We start from the raw sequence: 21669 nt of genomic DNA on the forward strand, positions 1-21669 counted from the left end.
CCCATACCTCAACATCCATCAGTCCCTTTAGGAGCAGCATCCGAGGCAGACAGCATAGATAAAACTGGGCCATCCAGCTTCTTGGTTTTGCTGGTTGCCTCCTTACAGAGGGGTGGGACTAGTGCAACTCCCATTATCATAGATCTGTACATCCTTAGAGGCTGTCATTTAACCGTTTAGAAGTAATATGGAACTCGGCCAGACTGTAAACTACAGGAGAGCAGGGGCTTTAATCATTCACTGGTCTATCTCTGGTACCCAGTAGACAATCAATGGAATATTTCCTGAGTACATGAGTGAAGATGAATGAGTGGATAAACAAATATTGATGAAATCAAGGTCTCAGAAAAGAACTATAGCAAAACTCTATTATTTAGTACAGTCTGCTGGCTACGTGGCAGCTAAATCAAATACCAGGCAATGTGAGGGGCTTCTGAAACTAGCAGACCTAAACTGATTTCTGGCCTTGTCAGAGCCCAGGCCTACAACCTCAGGCAAGTTTCTAAATTCTCTGAGCTAGTTTCTTTAACAAACACAATTATCAAGATTAAATACACATTTTTTAATTGTGGCCAGGTGCAGTGGCTCGTGCCTGTAATCTCAGCACTTTGGGAGGCTGAGGCAGGAGAATGGCTTGAACCCAACAGTTAGAGACCAGCCTGAGCAACATGGGAAACCCCCTTCTCTAAACCTACAAAAAAATTAGCCACGCATGGTGGTGCTTGCCTGTGGTCACAGCTACTCGGGGAAGCTGAGGTAGACCACCTGAGCCTGGGAAGTCAAGGCTGCAGTGAGCCGTGATTGCACTACCGCACTCCAGCCTGGGCAACAGAGTGAGACCCTGCTTAAAAAAAGAAAAAAAGAAAGAAGGAAAGAAAAAGAAAAAAATTAGCTGGGTGTGATGTGTGCCTGTAGTCCCAGCTACTCAGGAGGGAGGCAGAAGGATTGTTTGAGCCTGGGAGGTTGAGGCTGCAGTGAGCTAGGATGGTACCACTGCACTCCAGCCTGGGCCACAGAGCAAGGCCTTGTCTCAAAAAAATAAAATAACATAAAATAAAATAAAAATAAAAGTGCGGTGATGTCAATTAAAGTGTCTAGCCCAGCATCTATGGCATAAAGTAGGGACCCAGAAAATGTCCCTTCCCTATGAATGCCCTTTACGTTTGAAAACAGCTATCACATGTCTCCCCTGTCTCCTATTTCTTGTTAAATATTTCAGCTAATTTAATGGTATCCTTAAATGACTTTATTTCAGAGCCCTCTTCTATCCCTCCTCTCTGCAAAGGCTCCATCTGTTAAAACCCCACTCGGGGTATTGCATAACCAGCTCACAGAATCAGCAGCACGCTCCTGTTTGCTCATTCATCTGTTAATTCATTCACTGAGTAAACACTGATTAAACACCTACTATATTGGACATCCTTGGCTCTTGCTTACCCACCATTCACAAATGGTACCCGCATTTCCCTGGGGACCTGCAGTCTTTCCCTCATTCTCAGTCTCTGTACCTGAGCAGGTGCAGGCTGCATCCAATCTCCCTCAGAGGGAGGGCATTTGATCCAAGATGGCCAATCAGAGCACCGCATTTGCCAGCCATAGCGATTGGTTCACGGCGGTGCATGTTACCCAGAAAAGACCAATCAGAGAGACAGTTGGACTCGGTTCTAAGACTTTTGTTAAACTACCGGAACAGTGGCCTTTTTTACCTCCTGCTAGAATCGCTGACAACCATTTTGTAGCACAATCCAAAAGAAAAGGGAGGCAGCGTTGAAGATGGTGAAAAACTGTGCAAGCCTTGGCAACCCTTTAAGCCTTGGATCCTCCATGCCTTATGTTTCATTCCTAGATTCTTCAATTACATAAACCAACAAATCCCCTTTCTGTGGAAGCCAGTTCGAGGTGAGATTCTGTGTCAAGGTCGACAGAATCCTGACTAATGAAATCCGAAGTGCTGTGGTGTATGCTGCATGCTGACTATACACAGATGAAGCAAGGCGATCCATACCATCCTTCTAGGCACTCACAGGCTGATGTGGAGATAGCTACAAACAACTACAATTATTTAAAGCCAATAAGATAACTGCTTTAATTAAATGTTACACAGTGCAATATGAGCACAGCAAAGCACCTGGGTCCAGGAAGGCCTCACACAGCAATGGCAATTAAACCTATTCCCTATCTCTATTCAGGCAGTGAAGATGGAATTACTATTTGGAGGAGTCAGATAACACCCTTGATTCACATTCATCTTACAGTAAACTAAAACCATTACATCCCACATTGCACATAAGGACAACGATACTTAAAGCTCTTAACAGCTCTCTCTGAGCCTACAAAATACTGCCTCAAGAGACCAGCAAAGTGCTAAGGTCAAATAACTCTCACTTGCAAGTGTTTCATCTGAATTGTGCAGATACGTTACGCTCTTAAATACTACCCAGGTCAGTTTTTGTGATTTTGATTCCATACGCTTAAATTTTCCTTCCAGTTTTCTTGACCATTTGGATTTCTTGTCCATTTGTGTGTTGATCACATCACAACAGCATCAAAACAGCCCTTTCAAGATGAATAACCTACTTAACTGAATTTATTTCCAGATGATCAAGGGAAGGGGAAGAGAGAAAGCCTCTGGTTCTATAAAACATTTCCTGATGGGTTAGAAATGTGGTTGATTGCAGAAAACAACAATAACAACAATAAAAAGCACCTCTGGGAACATCTATTTTGAGAAGAAAGGCCCCTAAAGGTCACTCTTTTTAAGTGAACAGAAGTTGGTGTCTCTTAGACCTTTGATGATGCATACTCAACGGGAAAGTTGTAAAGATAAAATAATTCGAAAAAGGAGGACATCGCAGGACAAATTCTCCTTGCCTTTGTTGTTTCTAAACACATCAGCAATTCATGTGGTCCAGAAACACAAGCTACAGCTTTCCAGAACAAAGAATCTTACAGTTGGAAAAATGAGTACTCAAGAGAGGTGCCAGGGACTAGAGTCAGGAGAGACAAAAGGTTTGAGATGCCTCCCAGATAACTCAGATTTCTATGAAGCAGCTGGGTTACCCCTGTTTCCAAAACACCTTGCAGGCTGTCACGGAATTTCCCTTCCTCTACCTGCATGCCACAGGACTTTGCACAACGAAGGTACCACCCATTTTCTTGAAAATGGGATTATCAGGCCAAGCACAGTGGCCCACACCTATAATCCCAGCACTTCGCGAGACCAAGTCAGGAGGATCACTTGAGCCCAGGAGTTCAAGACCAGCCTGGGCAAGACAGGGAGACCCCTGTCTCTACAAAATGAAAAAAATTAGCCAGGTGTGGTGACACATGCCTGTAGTCCCAGCTACTCAGGAGGCTGAGTCTGGGAGGTCGAGGTTGCCGTGAGCCATGATTGTGCCACTGCACTTCAGCCTGGGTGATCAAGCAAGAGCCTGTCTCCAAAGAAATAAAGAAAAAGAAAAAGAAAATGAGATTACCATTTATCACACATTTACTGTGCAGCTCTGTTGTCCAGGTATCAGCAGGCAACAGAGAGAACTCCAGTGTTAGGGATGTGTGAGGACACATCCTCACATCCTTACCTGTGTGACCTGTCTTACCTGTGAACAGATAACACAGGTAATGGCCTGGTGCTTGTCAAATGCTCAATAAATGTTGGTTTCCCGTGGGAGATATGTAACCACACCTTGGAGATCTGCTAAATCTCCTCTATAAACATTCAAAGAAACATAAAAGGGCATATGGCAGGATATCTTCCACCCACCCAAGACCCACAATCCCCTAAGCTTTTTCAAGAGGTATACAGAATTCCCCCAGATACTGTGTGTGTGTGTCCTTCCAGCAATCGCCTAGGCGTAATCAAGTATGAGTATGTGTGTGGGTGGGTGTGTATAAACACTTATACCCTCTTCTTGTTTTCCTACATCTGGCAGCATACCACATATACTTTCTTGCAAATTGCTTTATTCTTAAACTTAAGAATATATCCTAAAAATCATTCCTTCTTAGCAGATATGACCTACTATTTTAAACAGTGGCGGGGCAATCTACTTTAAGAATACACATTCAATCAATTCCTTATTTTTTGTTTTTTGGGGTTTTGTTTGTTTGTTCATTTTTTGAGACAGAGTCTTGCTCTTGTCACCCAGGCTGGAGTGCAGTGGTGCAGTGGTGCAATCTCGGCTCACTGCAGCCTCCGCCTCCCGGGTTCAAGCTATTCTCCTGCCTCAACCTCCCGAGCAACTGGGATTACAGCTGTGGGCCACAACACCCAGCTAATTTTTGTATTTTTTGGTAGAGACAGAGTTTCTACCATGTTGATCAGGCTAGTCTCAAACTCCTGACCTCAAGTCATCTGCCTACCTCGGCCTCCCAAAGTGCTGGGATTACAGGCATGAGCCACTGCGACCGGCCTAAATCAATTCCTTATTGATATACATTAAGTTGTTTCCACAGTCTATTACTAGCAATACTGCAATGAATATATATTACATGCATCTTCACACACATATATAACTATAGGAAAGATAGAATTTATAAGACAAAATCCCTGAAGCAGAATTGCAGGGTCACAGGGTATGTGCACTTAAAATGGTAGACAGTGCCAAATGGCACTGGCTCATTGCCACCTGGGATCAAGCAATCCTCCCACCTCAGCCTCCCAGGTAGCTGGGACTACAGGTGCCACCTGTAGAGGGTGTACCACCCTCCTTTGAATATTTTGCCCTTGATGGTGACCTGGTCTCAAATTCTTGGAACCTAAGGATTGGAAGATGTCTGAAAGGACATCTAATCTTTATGTCTTCTAATACTGCCTCTCCCTTAGTCCCTCTATGTAGACGTAAGTAGTGCCATTGATACTTCTTCACCATTATTTCATATACCCATCTCTTTATCACTTAGTGCCTACTCTTGATGATTTCCCATAGTATAATACTTGCAAACACAGACTCAAGGCTACCCGAGATAGCCTGGAGTCAAATCCCAGATCCATCACTTACCAGCTATGTGACCATGAGCTAGTGGCTTCAACTGCTATTTAGTTTCTTTGTCTATGAAATTCAGATGATCATAATAATGCCTCCTCATAATTTTGTTCTAAGGAGTAAATGAGTTAATGCAAATAAAGTACACAGAACAATGGCATTTACTATGCACTTAACAAATTTTAACTGTCATTGTCTTCCATCTCATTAATTCTCTCTTTAGCTATGCCTAATCTGTCATTTAACTCTTTTGTTGGATTTCAATTTTAATGATTATTTTTCCTTTTAATTCAGCTGCTCTTCAAGTCAACCTATTCTTTTTCCATCTTTCTTTACATTTTTTATATTATCTTTAGTTCTTTTTTTTTTGTATTTTTTTTTTTTTTTAGTAGAGACAGGGTTTCACCGTGTTCGCCAGGATGGTCTCGATCTCCTGACCTCGTGATCCGCCCGTCTCGGCCTCCCAAAGTGCTGGGATTACAGGCTTGAGCCACCGCGCCTGGCCTTATCTTTAGTTCTTAATCATTTTATTTCTTTTTTCTTGTGAACCCAAACTAAGACATCTTAATAATTTTAAATATACCATTTTTATAGTTTCTTTTAAATGACTGTATTATTTCCAACTTGGAATGGTTTCCCGAATAGTTTATAGTTTTTCATTGTGAACTCGCCCTCAGAGGTCATTCTCACTGTGGGAGTGCTGTTAGGTATGGGTTGTTAAAATATGCCTATGGAATGACTTTGTGTTTGCAGTAGAGGTTTCCATGGTACTAGACCAGTTTTATGTTAATTTTTCAGGTTGAAGGCTCTCATACTTCATAAGTAATAAAAATACAGATTCCACAACCACATATGGTATAATCCCATGCGTTTAAGTTCTTGCTGGTAACTTTTTTCCAGTCAAGGCAAGCTTCCTCTCTATTTCTCCAAGTATCGAAGTTTTTCTAGCCCCTTTTCATGAAAAAGTCAGACCTTCAAGGCTCCAGAGCACTCAGTTCCACCTTGAGCCCCCAGGCTCTGTAGCTTCTGTGCAAAAGCCCCAGTAGTAGTCATGGCTTCAGCTCACATGCCACCATTTAGCTTAAACGTATCCACCCTTTTTTTTTTTTTTTTTTTTTTGAGGTGGAGTCTTGCTCTGTCGTCCAGGCTGGAGTGCACTGGTGTGATCTCTGCTCACTGCAACTTTCCCGTCCCAGGTTCAGGCAATTCTCCTGCCTCAGCCTCCTGAGTAGCTGGGATTACAGGCACGTGCCACCACACCCGGCTAATTTTTGTATTTTTAGTAGAACAAGGTTTCACTGTGTTGGCCAGGCTGGTCTGGAACTCTTGACCTCAAGTGATCTGCCCGCCTCCGCCTCCCAAAGTGCTGGGATTACAGGCATGAGCCACCGCGGCCAGCCTATCCTCATTTGTGACATTTGCAGGTTTCCCTTTCTTCAGCACTCCCCTAGATAAAATTCTTATATTTCCATCAATTCTGTACTCACAGCAGGAAGGACTCACACAAGTCAGCTTAGTCCACCACGTTGCCAGAAGTATTCCAGGTCACTAAATTTAATATAACCACTTATTCACACTTGAGTTCTGCCCCCATTAAAATTGTATCTACTCAAGGGTTAGCTTCTAAAGCCAGCATGAAAATTGAAAGAAGCCAAAATTCCCCTTGAAAAATTCCACAATAAGGTCTCAGGTTAGAGACAAACAAACCATCTTTCATGAAGTCCAACACAGCCAGTCTTTGCTTTAGCACTGGATTTGGTTTCTTAGGGTTGAGCACCATATGTAATAACTGGCTTAGATTTAAGGGCCATGTTGTGTGATAATTAAAATCCACAAATATGAGAAATATACTTGGTGGCACAAGATGCTCACATCCTAAAAAGCCATGAGAACAAAGACCAACAGACGGAACAGCAGATCCATGTCTGCCATTCACACCCACTCCAAGAGAGACGCTCATTGGGTGGAATGATAGGATCACCCACACTATTTAAAGTGGTGTTTTTATCCTTTTGTTTTTGTTGAGCAAGTATATTTGTATATGGCTAAGGTAGAAGCATGAATCTATGATGACAGACGTCAGAATAGTGCTTATCTCTGGCGTAATACTAAGTGCAAAGGGTCATGAGGGAACTTTCTAGAAATATTGTATATGCTGATTTGGGTGATGGTTAGATGGGTGTAACATACTAAAATTTCACCAAGCTGTATGATTAAGATTAAGATTTGTGCATTTTACAGCACGTAAGATAGTCCGATTAAAATAAAAGTTAAAAGCATGCCTAAGTAGAGATGGCTGTATTTTGCCACAGGTCCCTATCCTATGGTTAAGCCTCACCAATGAGGGTAGCAGGGAGTCTAGGAAACTGGGGGAGAAAAGAAGCAGAAAAGGGAAGTGCACTGTCACAGACAGAGGGCACCCAGGCGCCAAGAGTCAATGGTTTTCCGTGAAGGGCCTTATAGGGTTGACAGTTGACAAGACCACATTGGTTAAGAGCACTGACTTTCTTTCTTTTTTTTTTTTTTTTTTGAGACGGAGTCTCGCTCTATTGCCCAGGCTGGAGTGCAGTGACGTGATCTCAGCTTACTCCAAGCTCCGCCTCCTGGGCTCACGCCATTCTCCTGCCTCAGCCTCCCAAGCAGCTGGGACTACAGGCACCTGCCACCATGCCTGACTAATTTTTCGTATTTTTAATAGAGACGGGGGTTTCACTGTGTTAGCCAGGATGGTCTGGATCTCCTGACCTTGTGATCTGCCCCACTTGGCCTCCCAAAGTGCTGGGATTACAGGCGTGAGCCACCGCGCCCAGCAAGAGCACTGACTTTCAATCCAGACTGCTTGAATGTGAATACAAACTCTATCCCTTACCAACAGAGCGACCCTGGGCAAGTTACTTGTCTTCTTTGAACTGCAACTTTGTGGGAGCTGCTGTGAAGCTTAAACAAGTTAAAAAGCTCTTAGCACAGGGTCTGCATATAGTAAATATTCAAAAAGTACTAGCTATTATTGTCATTACTCATGACGGTATGCTGGAAATGTCTCCTTCCCTCCAAAATTTTGTTCTTATTTCTTTCTTTTTTTTTTTTTTTTTTTTTTTTAAAGACAGTCTTGCTCTGTCACCCAGGCTGGAGTGCAGTGGCACAATCTCAGCTCACTGCAGCCTCCACCTCCTGAGTTCAAGTGAGCATGCCTGGCTAAATTTTATATTTTTAGTAGAGACAAGGTTTCACCATGTTGGCCAGGCTGGTCTTGAACTCCTGACCTCAAGGGATCTACCCACCTTAGCCTCCCAAAGCATTAGGATTACAGGTGTGAGCCACTGCGCCCAGCCTATAGTTCTTATTTAAACTAATAATGTGACCTAAAAACCTCGTAGGTTCATGGAGTGAATGAATATTCATAGAATGAATGAAGGGATGTATGTGTATTCTGATTTCAACAGAGGTAGGAGGTTCTTATTTCTACGGAACTGAAATCCATCTTGTAGCCATTCCCATCCACTTTAACTTTTCCTCATAGGAAGTGTGGTTAAGAGTGCTGGCTCTGGAGCCAGATGGCCATGGTCAAATTCCAGCTCTGTTACTTACCAACTGGGTAATCTTGAACGAGTTAATCAAATTCCAGGCCTCAGTTTCTTCTCCTGTAAAAGAGTTATAGCCAGAATTAAGCAAGTTGCAACAGTCCTCAGTACACAGAAAGCCCCCAGTAAATCCTAGCTATTGTTTTTTTCCCAAAGTAGAGGCACAACTCCAAATTGTTTGATTGTTTATTTGTTTTTTGAAGACATAGTCTTGCTCTGTCGCCCAGGCTGGAGTGCAGTGGCACGATCTTGGCTCACTGCAACCTCCGCCTCCCAGGTTCAAGCGAGCACGACGGGCTAATTTTTTTTAGTAGAGGTGGGATTTCATCATGTTGGCCAGGCTGGTCTCGAATTCCTGACCTCAAGTGATCCACCAGTGTCGGCCTCTCAAAGTGCTGAATTACAGGCATGAGCCACCGCACCCGGCCCCAGATCGCATGTGTACAGTCCATGATATCACTGAATTGTTTTGCAAACAGTTTTCTCATTTAATGCTCAAAATAGTCTGGTGTATTACAAATAAATAGAGATTCAGAGAAGTGGAATAATTTGCTGAAGGTTGCATAGCAAGTAAAGAACAAAGACCTAAACCAAACTCCTATGACTGAAGGACAGTTTGGCTGGACTGTGTTGTCCTTAGGAGCGCATATGGTGGGGCCAGGGCTATCCATGGAGATTCAGTATAAAGGATATTGGGACCTTTGGCTGCAGCAGCAAGTCTTGGTCCCAGCAAAACGCTCAGTTCAACTTGAGTCTGAAATGGTCTTAGTCATTCTGTCCCTTGAATCACTTCCTGTTTCAGGTTTCTACTTTGCGGAGAAAGAAACACAAACAGGTACATTACGCCCGCCTTGTCACCCTCCAAAATCTCCTGCAGCAACAAAAGCTGATGAATTAAAGAGAATTTTCATAAAACCATAGTTAACATCCCTTTCTAATGCATTTGCCAGCAGTTAGTGTGAAGATCAGAGCAAAGTCTGCACTGTCTAGACACTCTTACTATTGAATGGAAGAGAAACAGGATGACTTTTTCTCTAGCCTTTATTCTGATGAAATCTTTAGCTGTCTTAGTGTTTTCTCTTTGCTTTTCATTGGGTGCTGAAACTACCGGAAGCCACTGAACCGGCCTTGTTTTATTCACAAAAGGTTTAGGGGCCATGTCTAATTGTCCAGAGAGAACCCTATCTGCTGATAATTTCAGCCACTTCGGCTGCTTTTGCAACTCTCTTTTTGTTTGCCAGTGTAGGTTTTCTTTCTGTTGTTCTCCTTGTTATGGCATGAGTGTGGTTTAACATTCCCTTTTAAATAATAATCACAGAACTGCTCAGTGGCCAAGGAGAGGATTTAAGAACCATCTAGGCCAGGCATGGTGGCTCGCCCGTGATCTCAACATTTTAGGAGGCTGAGGTGGGAGGATCACTTGAGCCCAGTAATTTAGGGAGCTCTCATCTCTACAAACAATTTAAAAATTAGCTGGGCGTGGTGGCACATGCCTGTAGTCCCAGCTACTTGGCAGGCTGAGACAGGAGGATCGTCTGAACCCAGGAGGTCGAGACTGTAGTGAGCCATGATGTGCACTGTGCTCCAGCCTGGGTGACAGAGCAACCCTGTCTCTAAACAAAACAAAAAAAAAGAACCATCTAAGCATACTGCATACTCACAAACTATGTCCTCAAATGTACACACACAGACTCCACACATACCACACATTCATTCCATGTATACATACCACACATACACCATACACACATCCCATGCACACACCCCACACACAACCCACATCTCTCAGACACACACCCAGCACACCCAGGGCATACAGTGTGGCTCTGACAGAAGTAACGTGGGCCTCTAAACAAGCGTGGCTTCTTTTCATTTCCAAGCTATGGACAGAAAGCCTTGACTACAGCTCTAGAAACCAGATCTCGCCTCCTCTTCAGACTCATACCATGGGTCTCATTCCTTCTCAGTCTTTCGGAGTGTCTAACTTGGGCGAGTCACTTAACTTCTGTTATAAAGTGAGGACACTCATTCACTCAATAGCTACTGAGCACCTATTGTGTGCCAAGCACTGTGGCCATGGAAATAATTCCATGAATTAAACCGTCCCAGCCACCCAGGAACTCTCCAAGATTAAGGGAGCAATTACAGGCAGATGAATGCTCTGAAGGAAAGGGGATGAGGCAATCCCTGAAAAGGGTATTTAATTAACTCAGCAGGGGATGGAAAATGATGGATAATCGAAGAAAGGCTTCCCCAAGGAGGTGACATTGAAGCTGAGCAGTAAAAGTTAAGTTAGAATTGGCCAGAGGCAGGAAGGGATCCAAGCAGAGCTCTCGACACATGCAAAGGCCAGCAGGTTAGACTGCTGGTCCATTCAGTTAAGCATAGGAGGTGGAAGAGGGACGGGCCTGGGTATGCAGGGGTGGGCTTGCCAGGGTAACCCGCCTGGGCTAGGTGCCCCCCTAAGGTCCCTCCCTGTCCTCAAGGCAGAGTCTATACTCTCATCTTCTGAGAGCCCAGGTCCTCTCTTTCCCTAATAGCCTTTTCACTAGCATGCTGAAGTCGGCTCCAGAGGACAAGGGGAGTCCCAACCACCTCCCGTGGACTCCTGCTCCTTCCTCTTTCTTCTCCTCTCAGCAGTGACCAGACAGTGACTCAGGGAAGGGAGCTGTCCTCTATTTGTCATTTAGTTCTTTAAAAAATACTCGCCTATAGTCCTAGCTAGTCTAGAGGCTGAGAAAGGAGGATCACTTGAGCCTTGGAGTTCAAATCCAGCCTGGGCAACATAGTGAGGAACTGTCTCTATAAAAATAAAAATTTAAAAACACCCAGGGCTCCTATACCCAACTAGCCTTCTAACAAACTCCCTCCTTTCTCCCACCCAGTCCCTGACCTAGCTGAGAAATGCTAGATTTCTCTGTGTCTTTATCCATCTCCTCCAAGAGACTTTAAGCTTTAAGCTCCCTGGGGGCTCATGCTAGGTTTTGGTCATCCTAGTGTCCCCCCCACCTGGTACTATGCCTGATGTTTAGCAGATCCCCCAAATGCAGGTGGAACCAAACTGATTCCCCTCCCTGCAAATGAGCCCTGCCCGGAGCCCACCCACAGGGCAGCTTGTCTGAGGCCAAAGCAGGAGACCCAGAATCAAGCCAACCCAACACTCCTCCCCCAGCATGCTCTAGGAGACGCTGCCCTGTGAATCCCAACCTGAACACCGACAGCTATGTTAGTCTAATTCCCTCATTTTATCAGCAAAGAACCTCAGGCCCAAAAGAATGATATGACTTGCCCAAGGTCTCTCAGAAAATGTGATATAAAGTTTTTTAAAGGAGCAAAACATCGCTTAAAATGGAAGGCTATCTATCACCCCTACCAGAAACGTTGCTTATTTTAAGAGGAAAACTCTTAATGTTGGCAAATCGAATGGAAGCTTTCCTTTCTCTGACCAATGTCACCACACTTTCATGACTCCTGGGATGCTCTAGGCAGCACTAAAAGCTCCCACTGAAGCAAATCTATTTACAAAGGTGACCAGGAATTGTTTTAGGGATTGGGTGTATTTTTGATTATGGATCATTTTTAAAGTTAATTCTCTATTATGTGATCTAAGGCTATAACAATTTTTTAAACAATTGAGCCTCCCAAACCACTTAGTTCCTTCCTGGTTTTTAAAAATGTTTTGCTATTTAAAAATGTTTTGCTATTAAACAACTTTACTAGAACTTGAAACAGGGTCTTACTTTACTAAACTTGAAAGAGGGTCTCACTTTGTTGCCCAGGCTGGAGTACAGTGGCTCAAACATGGCTTACTGTAGCCTCAACCTCCCGGGCTCAAAGTGCTCCTCCTGCCTCAGTCCCCCAAGCAGCTGTGACCACAGGCACGCGCCACCATACCCAGCTAATTTTTTTTTTTTTTTTTTGAGACAGAATCTCGCTCTGTCACCCAGGCTGGAGTGCGGTGGTGCGATCTCAGCTCACTGCAACCTCTGCTTCCCGAGTTCGAGAGATTCTTCTGTCTCAGCCTCCCGAGTAGCTGGGACTACAGGCACCTGCCAGCATGCCTGGCTAATTTTTGTGTTTTTAGTAGAGGCAGGGTTTCATCATATTGGCCAGGCTGGTCTCAAACTCGTAACCTCAAGCGATCCTCCCACCTCGGCCTCCCAAAGTGCTGGGATTACAGGCGTAAGCCACCACACCCGGAACAGATGATTTTTAAGGAAGACACGTCTACTCATAATCCCTCCACCAAAAGAAAGAATTCCTTACAATTCTGTGTCCTCCTAAACTTTTTTATCCACAGTTCTGTACTCTGGACATATGTATGTATTTCATTAAAACACATTACCTTTAGTATAAAAACATTGTTAAATAGTTTCCTTTTATCTTAAAAAATAAAAAAGACAAAAACTTTTATTATGCAAGTCACTGGCACAATGTTTCTGATAAACGCCACAGAGCAAAACCTAGGCTACAAATTAAGAGCACCTGGAAATTCTGAGCTTGAGAATTTTAAAGCTACATTTTCTAGCCTGCTTCATTCCATAATTATTCTGACACTTTCCACATCCCACTTAATAGGAAACAAAGGAAAACAGGTGTTTTGCTTATTCCACCTGGCATAGCATGCTCTACTGCCGAAGTTTGCAGCAGTTGCTTACTGCTGTATTTTTCCTGCAGGTGAAATGACATCTCGGGTTTGGCCAGAGTTTAAAAATACTGCAGCAGGGTCCCCACCCTGCATAATTAAACAGACTCTCTGGGGATACACCCCAGTGCCATATTGCGCCAAAGCTCCCCAGGTGCTATTCATGTGCAGCTGGGACTGAGAAGCACCAGGCTAAGATAACTCATTAGTCAAAGGAAACCCATGGGAAATATTATCTGGAAATGAAGAACTCTTGTAATTAAATAAAATAGCAGATGTAAAAGTCCCTAACAGTGCCTGTTACCCAGAAGACAATAAATGTTAATTAAACAAAAAATAATAATTTAAATAATTACTCCCTCCCCTCAGTGGATTCACCTTGTTATTTTATTGGCTTGTTTATCACTTGTTTTTTCCTTTACCATGATTCATTCTATCCCTGTTAATAAAATTATAAACTTATACCTAGAATCCTGTTCAATTACAAGAGCTCTGTAATATTTCTAACAACCATTTATCGCTTTATTTAATAAAACTTTCCCCCAGTACAGTGGGGGAATAAATATGCAATAAACATTCGCTATTTATAATAATAATATTTATATTTATTTATAATAATGGATATTCGGAATTATTTTAATTCAGAATTCATGACCATTTTTCTAAACTAGACTGAAATTTATTTCACATTATTAGGACCAGTTAGCAATAACATAAAAAATTAGGGCAATGTTTAACAAACTTATGAAAACAGACCTTTAAGCAAAGCAATTCTTTTTTATAATTTCCTGGGAAAAAACTAAATGCAGTCATTACACAGGTAAACTTATCTCCCCATTCAAGGGGGCCCTGCTCAGCTGTTCCCATAGTTACCTGGAGAGGCTAATACTGCAATTAGTTATAAGTGGTTTTTCCTTCCAACTTCTCCCTACAGCTGCCTCTCTGAGTGTGAATTTGGAAGGTGATTCTTAATGTTTACATTACCCCTCAGTTCTGAGAAGCCAAACATTTGTTTGAAAAAAAGAAATAGAATTTCTGAATCAGACAAACAGTTTGTGTGTGTATGTTTTTTGTTTTTTTTTTTTTTTTTGAGACAGAGTCTGGCTCTGTCGCCCAGGCTGGAGTGCAGTGGTGTGATCTCTGCTCACTGCAACCTCCGCCTCCCGGGTCCAAGTGATCCTCCTGCCTCAGCCTCCCAAGTAGCTGGGATTACAGGCATGTGCCACCATGCGCAGCTAATTTTTGTATTTTTAGTGGAGATGGGGTTTCACCATGTTGGCCAGGCTGGTCTGGAACACCTGACCTCAAGTGATCCACCCGCCTTGGCCTCCCAAAGTGCTAGGATTACAGGTGTGAACCACTGTGCCCGGCCAGAACAAAGAGGTTTTATTAAGGCCATTTCCAAATGTCTTGCCTTGCTGGCACAAACTGCTCTAGTCCAGTCATCTTTTCTTGTATTGTCCAGACAGAGAAGGCATCTAACAGGTATGTGGGAAGTTGGGCCATGTTCAGCTCAAGATTCACACTCGTTCACAGTAGACCGCTGTATGGCTCATACATGAACTCTGCTATGCTTCACTTCCTAAGGCCATCCAGTTCCCAAAGTCTGCCATTTCATGTTTTAAATCAACTGGACTCGACACCCAGCCAAAAATAATAATGATGTGCACATCTCTGTATGTAAATGTCAATAATAAGGTACAAAATGATCACACACGGGCCAACTCCCATCCTATACCATTTGGTATTATCACCTAATATTTGTCCTCACTCTTTCAATGAGATCATAAGCACCTTGAGGGTGGACATCTTGTATTAGCAGTAGTAGAAGTATTAATTTTATTGATATATTTATTTTTAATAGAATCTTGCTCTGTCACCTAGGCTGGAGTGCAGTGGCACCATCATATCTCACTGTGGCCCGGGGCTCAACCAATCCTTCTGCCTTAAGCTCCCAAGTAGCTGGGGTACTACTCAGTCGTACAGGCGTGTGCCACCATGCCTAATTTTTTTTATTTTATGTAGAGACGAGGTCTTGCATTGTGCCCAGGTCAATCTTGAACTCCTGGCCTTAACAATCCTCCCATCTAGGCTTCCCAAAGCCACAGTGGGCCAACATGCCCAGTCTAATTGTAGTTTTGATCCTCTTAATCGAATTGTCTATAGCGTGTTATATAGCTAGACAATCAGATTACCTGAATAATAAAACTTTCTTATGTTTTCATTTAATATTCGGTCAGTCAAGCACTAAATGACTACCATGAGATGGCTGTGGGGCAGGCTTCAAAAGTGATTCCAATTTGTCTTGGTTGATTTGAACTTGTTGGAAAAACCGCAAAGTCTGAAACCTCCACAGTAACAGATTTAGAGAGAATCCCTAGAGACCCGAGCCTCGCACTGTGGGCACCATCTCCCCAGGCATGTTCCAGGATCATACAGAACAAAAGATGCACCTCGAAAATGAATGCATTTGGAGGACTCCTCCCCTGTGCTAGAGTTTTCTAAAGTACCCCTCGATCCATTCAGAACATGTCCTTTTATATTAGCCAGGTTCTTTACTGCTCTGTCAATGTGTGTTATTATTATTATTTCCCAAGTATGCAGTTCAGAAAAGATGCTAATACATTGGGGTTAGGGGGTGTCCTTTGAAACACATTCACAGGTGTTGAATTTCCTATTCATAACTAGTGCTAATCAGCTAAGTGCGTGCACACACACACACACGCGCGCACACACACACCTTTTTAAAAATATATCAATGTTGGCCGGGTGCAGTGGCTCACATCTGTAATCCAAGCACTTCGGGAGGCCGAGGCAGGCAGACCACTTGAGGCTAGGAGTTCGAGACCAAACCTGGCCAACATAGTGAAACCACATCTCAAACTAAAAATACCAAAAAAAATTAGCTGGGTGTGCGCCTGTAATCCCAGCTACTCAGGAGGCTGAGGCAGCAGAATCACTTGAACCCGGGAGGCAGAGGCTGCAGCGAGCGGAGATCGTGCCACTGCACTCCAGCCTAGGTGACAGAGCGAGACTCTGTCTCAAAATAAATAAATAAATAAATAAATAAATATCAATGTTTTACCATCCTAATACCAGGAAAACACAAAGTACTTCTGATTTTCAATGCATGTTTACTACCAAGATGCAAATCCCATACACGTTTTGGGGTGCTTTGGAAATAACAACTGATTCTTGGTTCCACCACAAGCTGATAAACATTCTCTGGCTTGGCTTTTCTGTCAATAGTAGCAGAGATTAATTTCAAACATTTTGCTATGCTAACATAAGGAATAAAGCCTACTAGAGCTTCTTTTATTCACAAACTGTCTTCTCTGAGACAATAACCTTTTAGGTTGAACCACTATTAGCTGGAAACTTCTTTTGGAAGGATAAGTGAGAACAGCACCCAGAGTACACCTTTCGCCCAGAACTGGAGCCCAAGATCTGGGGAGATACTGCTATGATACTGGGCCATTCTCTTTCAAAGATAATAAACAGCAGAAGGGTCTATTAATTATCATTTCCCAGCTGGCCATGGTGGTACAAGCCTGTAATCCCAGCACTTTGGGAGGCCAAGGCAGGCAGATCACCTGAAGTCACGAGTTTGAAACCAGCCTGGCCAACATGGTGAAACCCAGTCTCTACTAATAATACAAAAAAAAAATTGGCCTGGCATGGTGGCAGGCGCCTGTAATCCCAGCTATTCGGGAGGTTGAGGCAGGAGAATTGCTTGAAGCCAAGATGCGGAGGTTGCAGTGAGCCAAGATCATGCCATTGCACTCCAACCTGGGTGATAAGAGCAAGACTCTGTCTCAAAAGATAAAATAAAATAAAATAAAATAAAACTATCATTTCCCTTTAAACTCATTCTCTCCTGGAAACATGAACCATTTTTCAGAACAAATTCTGATGCATGTTAAAAATAAAAACACAGTTTCTACATTTTGCCTACCATTCTCCTGGCATAGGCTGATCACAGCTTAAGACACACATCTTCATTTTTCCACAGTATCATGATCTATTGCTTACATAGTTAAAATTGTTTTCAATGGGCCAGGGAAGGAGGTTGCAGTGAGCCAAGACTGCACCACTGCACTCCAGCCCGGGCGACAGGGCAAGACAACATCTCAAAAACAAAAAACAAAACAAAAAAAAACATCGAAGTACTTGCACGTCTATGTCCAAGAGATAAATCTGCCTTCAAGAAATCTGATTTTTGGGGTGGGGGAGGACAACTACATAGTATGGTGCTTAACATGTTGATAAAATGTTCAAAAGAAGTTTTTTGATGCTTTAAGTCAATCATCTGTTTAAACCAATAACATTAATTATTACTGTGTACTTTAATATGTAGTCTTGTTTTTCAAGAAGCCCAGTTCAGCACACTATTGCTTTAATAAACGATATGCGCTGGCAGCGGGGGCTCACGCCTGTAATCCCAGGTACTCGGGAGGCTGAGGCAGGAGAATCGCTTGAATCTGGGAGGCAGAGGTTGTAAGGCAGTAAGCCAAGATTGCGCCACTGCACTCCAGCCTGGGCCACAGAGGGAGACTCTTGCCTCAAAAAAAAAAACAAAAAAAAAAACCTAATGTGAGGTCAGGCACAGTGGCTCACACCTGTAATCCCTGCACTTTGGGAGGCCACGGCGAACGGATTAGTTGAGCTCAGGAGTTCAAGACCAGCCTGTGCAACATAGTGAAATCCCATCTCCACCAAAAATACACAAAAATTAGCTGGTCGTGGTGGTGCACACCTGTTGTTCCAGCTACTCAGGAGGCTGAGGTGGGAGGATCTCTTGAACCTGAGGGGTGGAGGTTGCAGTGAGCAGAGGTGGCACAACTGCACTCCAGCCTGTGTAACAGAGTGAGACACTATCTCAAACACACACACACACACACACTCACAAGACAAACAACAAAACAACATAATATGAAGATGGGAAGGAGATAGGGGAGGAAGGAAACGAACTATTGTGTACTGAAAAACCAGATCCCAATACTATCTCAGTTAAACTGAGAGGTAGAGTTAGCTCCCTGCCCCCCACCTTTTTTTTCAAGACAGGGTCTGGCTCTGTCGCTCAGGCTGGAGTGCAGTGGTGCAGTCTCAGCTCGCTGCAACCTCCACCTCCTGGGCTCAAGCCATCCTCCCACCTCAGCCTTCAGAATGGCTGGAACTATAGGCACATGCCACCATGCCCTGCTAATTTTTGTTTTTTTGTTGGCTGGTTGGTAAATATGGGGTTTCACCATGTTGGCCAGGCTGGTATTGAACTCCTGGACTCAAAAGATCTGCCAACCTCAGCCGCCCAAAGCACTGGGATTACAGGTGTGAGCCACTGTGCCTGGCCCCAGCCCCACCTTTTTTTTTAAGTGGAGACATGGAGAGGAGCTCACTAATAGATGAGCAAGATAAAAATGATGTTTCTGAAACAATGGAGAACTAATTATCAAATACTTCCTCAGTGTAAGGATGTATCACTTTTAAAGGTATGTCACTATTTACTTGGAAATTGACATTTGCAGAGATAGAGAATACTATTTCTGGGTATCTGGTCCAACTCCCTGATTCTGTAGGTGAGGGAATCTAAAGTCTGCAAGAAAAGAACATGCCTGGGGCCTGAGAGTAGGATCACAGCAGAGCAGGACCAGGACTAAGCTTCCTGACTTAGCCTCCCATTTCCAAAGCCCTTCACCTGATGAACTGCTTCCCGGGCTTTGTGTCTCAGTTCAGGGAGCCGGCTGTCCAGATGGGTGACCCTGCTGGTCCACCCAACCCCTGTCCCCTTCTCTCAGAGCACTCCTCACGCCATAGGTGAAGGACGCCATCATATATTCACCTAGCTTCCCCACTGGACTGAGAGTAGCTCGAGTGGGCATTCCTTTTTGTGTCCTGGTACTGAGTGCAGTAATGACATCCACATAGATACTGTGTGTAGTGAAGAGCGTGACCAACTTGTCCCCATTGGCCAGGGAATTTTCCCAGCTTTAGCAATGCAAGTCCCAAGTCCTAGGAAACCCCTCAACCAAGATGGCTGGCCACTGGTAGTGACATTAACAGAATCAGACAGCCTGGTCACACTTTCCCCTTCTCTAACCATCCTCCAACACCCAGCCCAGGCCCCAGAGCCCTATCTGTGCCATGTGGTCCCTTCAGCTCAGCCCTGTCCAATAGAACCTTCTGCCTCGATGAAGATGATTTCTATCTGCATTGTCCAATACCTTAGCTCAGGCCACATGTGGTTACTGAGCACTTGAACTCTGGCTACTGCAACTGAGGAACTGAATTTTTTATTTGATTTAATTTTAATTAACCGAAACATAAATAGCCCCACGTGGCTAGTGGCTACTCTGTTGGACAATTCCATTCTGGTTTTCCATTTATGGAATTAGTGTGCCATCATTGCACACAGGGATGAACTTTAAAGCCAGACAGACCTTGATCCAAATCCTGACTCATTTACCCACACAGCACTTCTTAAGGAATCTTGTTTCTTCATCTGTAATCCTCACAAACTTACTTTGCAACAATGTATGGAAAGTGAAGTGACTGGCCAATAGCAGAATGTCAAGAAATAGTATTTCTCTAGAAGCAACCAAACCAAATACATGTAACAAATGTGAGAAAAATCTGATTCTGAACCAAAAAAGCAAATGCATGAACATCATTTCCAGCAGATCTCTAAAACCCTTGCCTGTTTTAAATTCTCATTCTAAATCGTCATGGCTGTCCAGCTGGGCTCACCACATCTTAATTTCTGTCCCCAGGCCTTCAGCTGGCTGTCACCAAGCCACTTCAGAAAGTACCGCAGTCAACACAGTCTAGGTACAAACATGCATGTCCAACTCTCCAAAATGTATACATTAAATATGTGCAATTTTTTTCGTATACCAATTATACCTTAGTGGAGCTGTTAAAAAAAAAAAATACCCTTGGAAGTGGCTCATGCCTGTAATCCCAGCATTTTGGGAGGCAGAAGACAGAGGATCGTTTGAGCCCAGGAGCTCAAGACCAGCCTGGGCAACACAGCAAGATCCTGTCTCTGTTAAAAAAAATATATAAATAAATAAATAATACCCTGCTAAATTAACAACAAAAACAATTTTTAAATAAGAAGACACCATTGGGCAGCAGGCACTAGGTGGAAGTTACTGTGCCAGGTCACCCTGAGCGTGGCTGCACACAGCCCCACCGGCAGGAAGGGATCCAGGGCAGGGAGGGAGGGATCCAGGCCAGTCCCAGAGCAGGGAGGAGGCAGCGCTCACGTGCGCTCTGCACCAGCCACAGGGATGCGGGGAAGCTAGGGACGCGGGGATGCGGCGACACTGGGACCGCCCGGGAGCATGTCCTGCGCATCGCCGGGCTCCGCCGAGGCCTGCAGAGGACGCAGCCCTCTCTCCCGCGGGGTGCGGGACTGGGCACAAGAGGCCGAAGCGCTGCCCCATACAGCCGATTTTCTCTGGGGCCCCTCCCAGGCCCTAATGAATACATCCAATTGGCAGGAACCCGCAGCAGGTCCTAGGAGAAGCCAGCCTCTGACTGGAATCACCGGGGAGCTTTTTAAAATATTGTTCCCCAGAATCAGAGATCAGGGTTTACAGACAGCTCCCAGGTGATGGTGCTGCACAGCTGGGGCCTCTGTATTTTTCCTCTGAATGCCTGAGGAGGTGATCCTGCTGAGCCGCCAAGGCGGGGAGCACCGCCCACCAGCAGAGAGAAGCACTATTTAGGGCTGTGGCAAGAAGTCCTATCCTTAAAAGTCCCCTGCCTCTCTCTGGCTGCAGGGACAACAGTCAGAGGGCTGCAGGGGCCTGAAGCCAGACCTGGGACACGAGCTGCTTCCCTCTCCTTGCAGATGGCTGAGCACTTTCCAGTTGCCCAGGACCTCCCCATCCAGTGTCTCCCCATCAGGGCTGGCAGGGAGGCCCTCTTCCCCATCCACTGAGCATCCAAGTGCGGGAGGCCTAATCCATGCACCTGGCACTTAGGAAGCCCACAGTCACTGCTGTTACTGTGGTTGCTACCCCCATCTCACTGGGAAGGAAGCCAGCTCAGAGAGATGGGATGAGTCACCCAAGGCCACATGATGCTGGGGGCAGGGCTGGCATGGGAACACTGGGCTCCAGGGCTCATTCTCCTCCCTGTACCCCAGGATGCGGCCACTGCCCTGCCCTCCCCCAACACCTTTTTTCCTCCCTCTTACAGAAAACAGGCAGGCTCCACCAGTCAGGATAACACTTCATTCATTGCACACGCTAGGGCTTTAATTCATGGCACCCCACCTGCCCTCCTCAAAATAGTCCTGGGTCCTCTAGGAATGCCCTCCAAGCACTCCAGAGTGGTGGTTCTTAGCACAGCTTTGAAGCCTGACACATCAGGGTTGCCACTCAGTAGCTGGGTGATCTGGGACAAGTTTCTTAACCTCTCTGGGCTCAGTTTCCTCTGCTGTAAAGTGGGA

The 21669-nt window shown here is 44.5% G+C and overlaps 1 protein-coding gene across 15 annotated transcripts in view; it reads right to left on the minus strand.

The window, feature by feature from the left end:
- Positions 1-21669, minus strand: part of FAM49B (family with sequence similarity 49 member B) — a 172462-nt gene that overhangs the window by 119324 nt on the left and 31469 nt on the right. For all 15 annotated transcript variants that reach the window (XM_021942621.1, XM_021942622.1, XM_017962310.1 and 12 more), the window contains exon 2: positions 8574-8626. The gene's annotated coding sequence lies outside the window, so the exon portion shown is untranslated. The remainder of the gene's footprint in view (positions 1-8573; positions 8627-21669) is intronic.

This window comes from Papio anubis, chromosome 8, assembly GCF_008728515.1.
Source record: "Papio anubis isolate 15944 chromosome 8, Panubis1.0, whole genome shotgun sequence".
In the NCBI taxonomy this organism is placed as follows: Eukaryota; Metazoa; Chordata; class Mammalia; order Primates; family Cercopithecidae; genus Papio; species Papio anubis.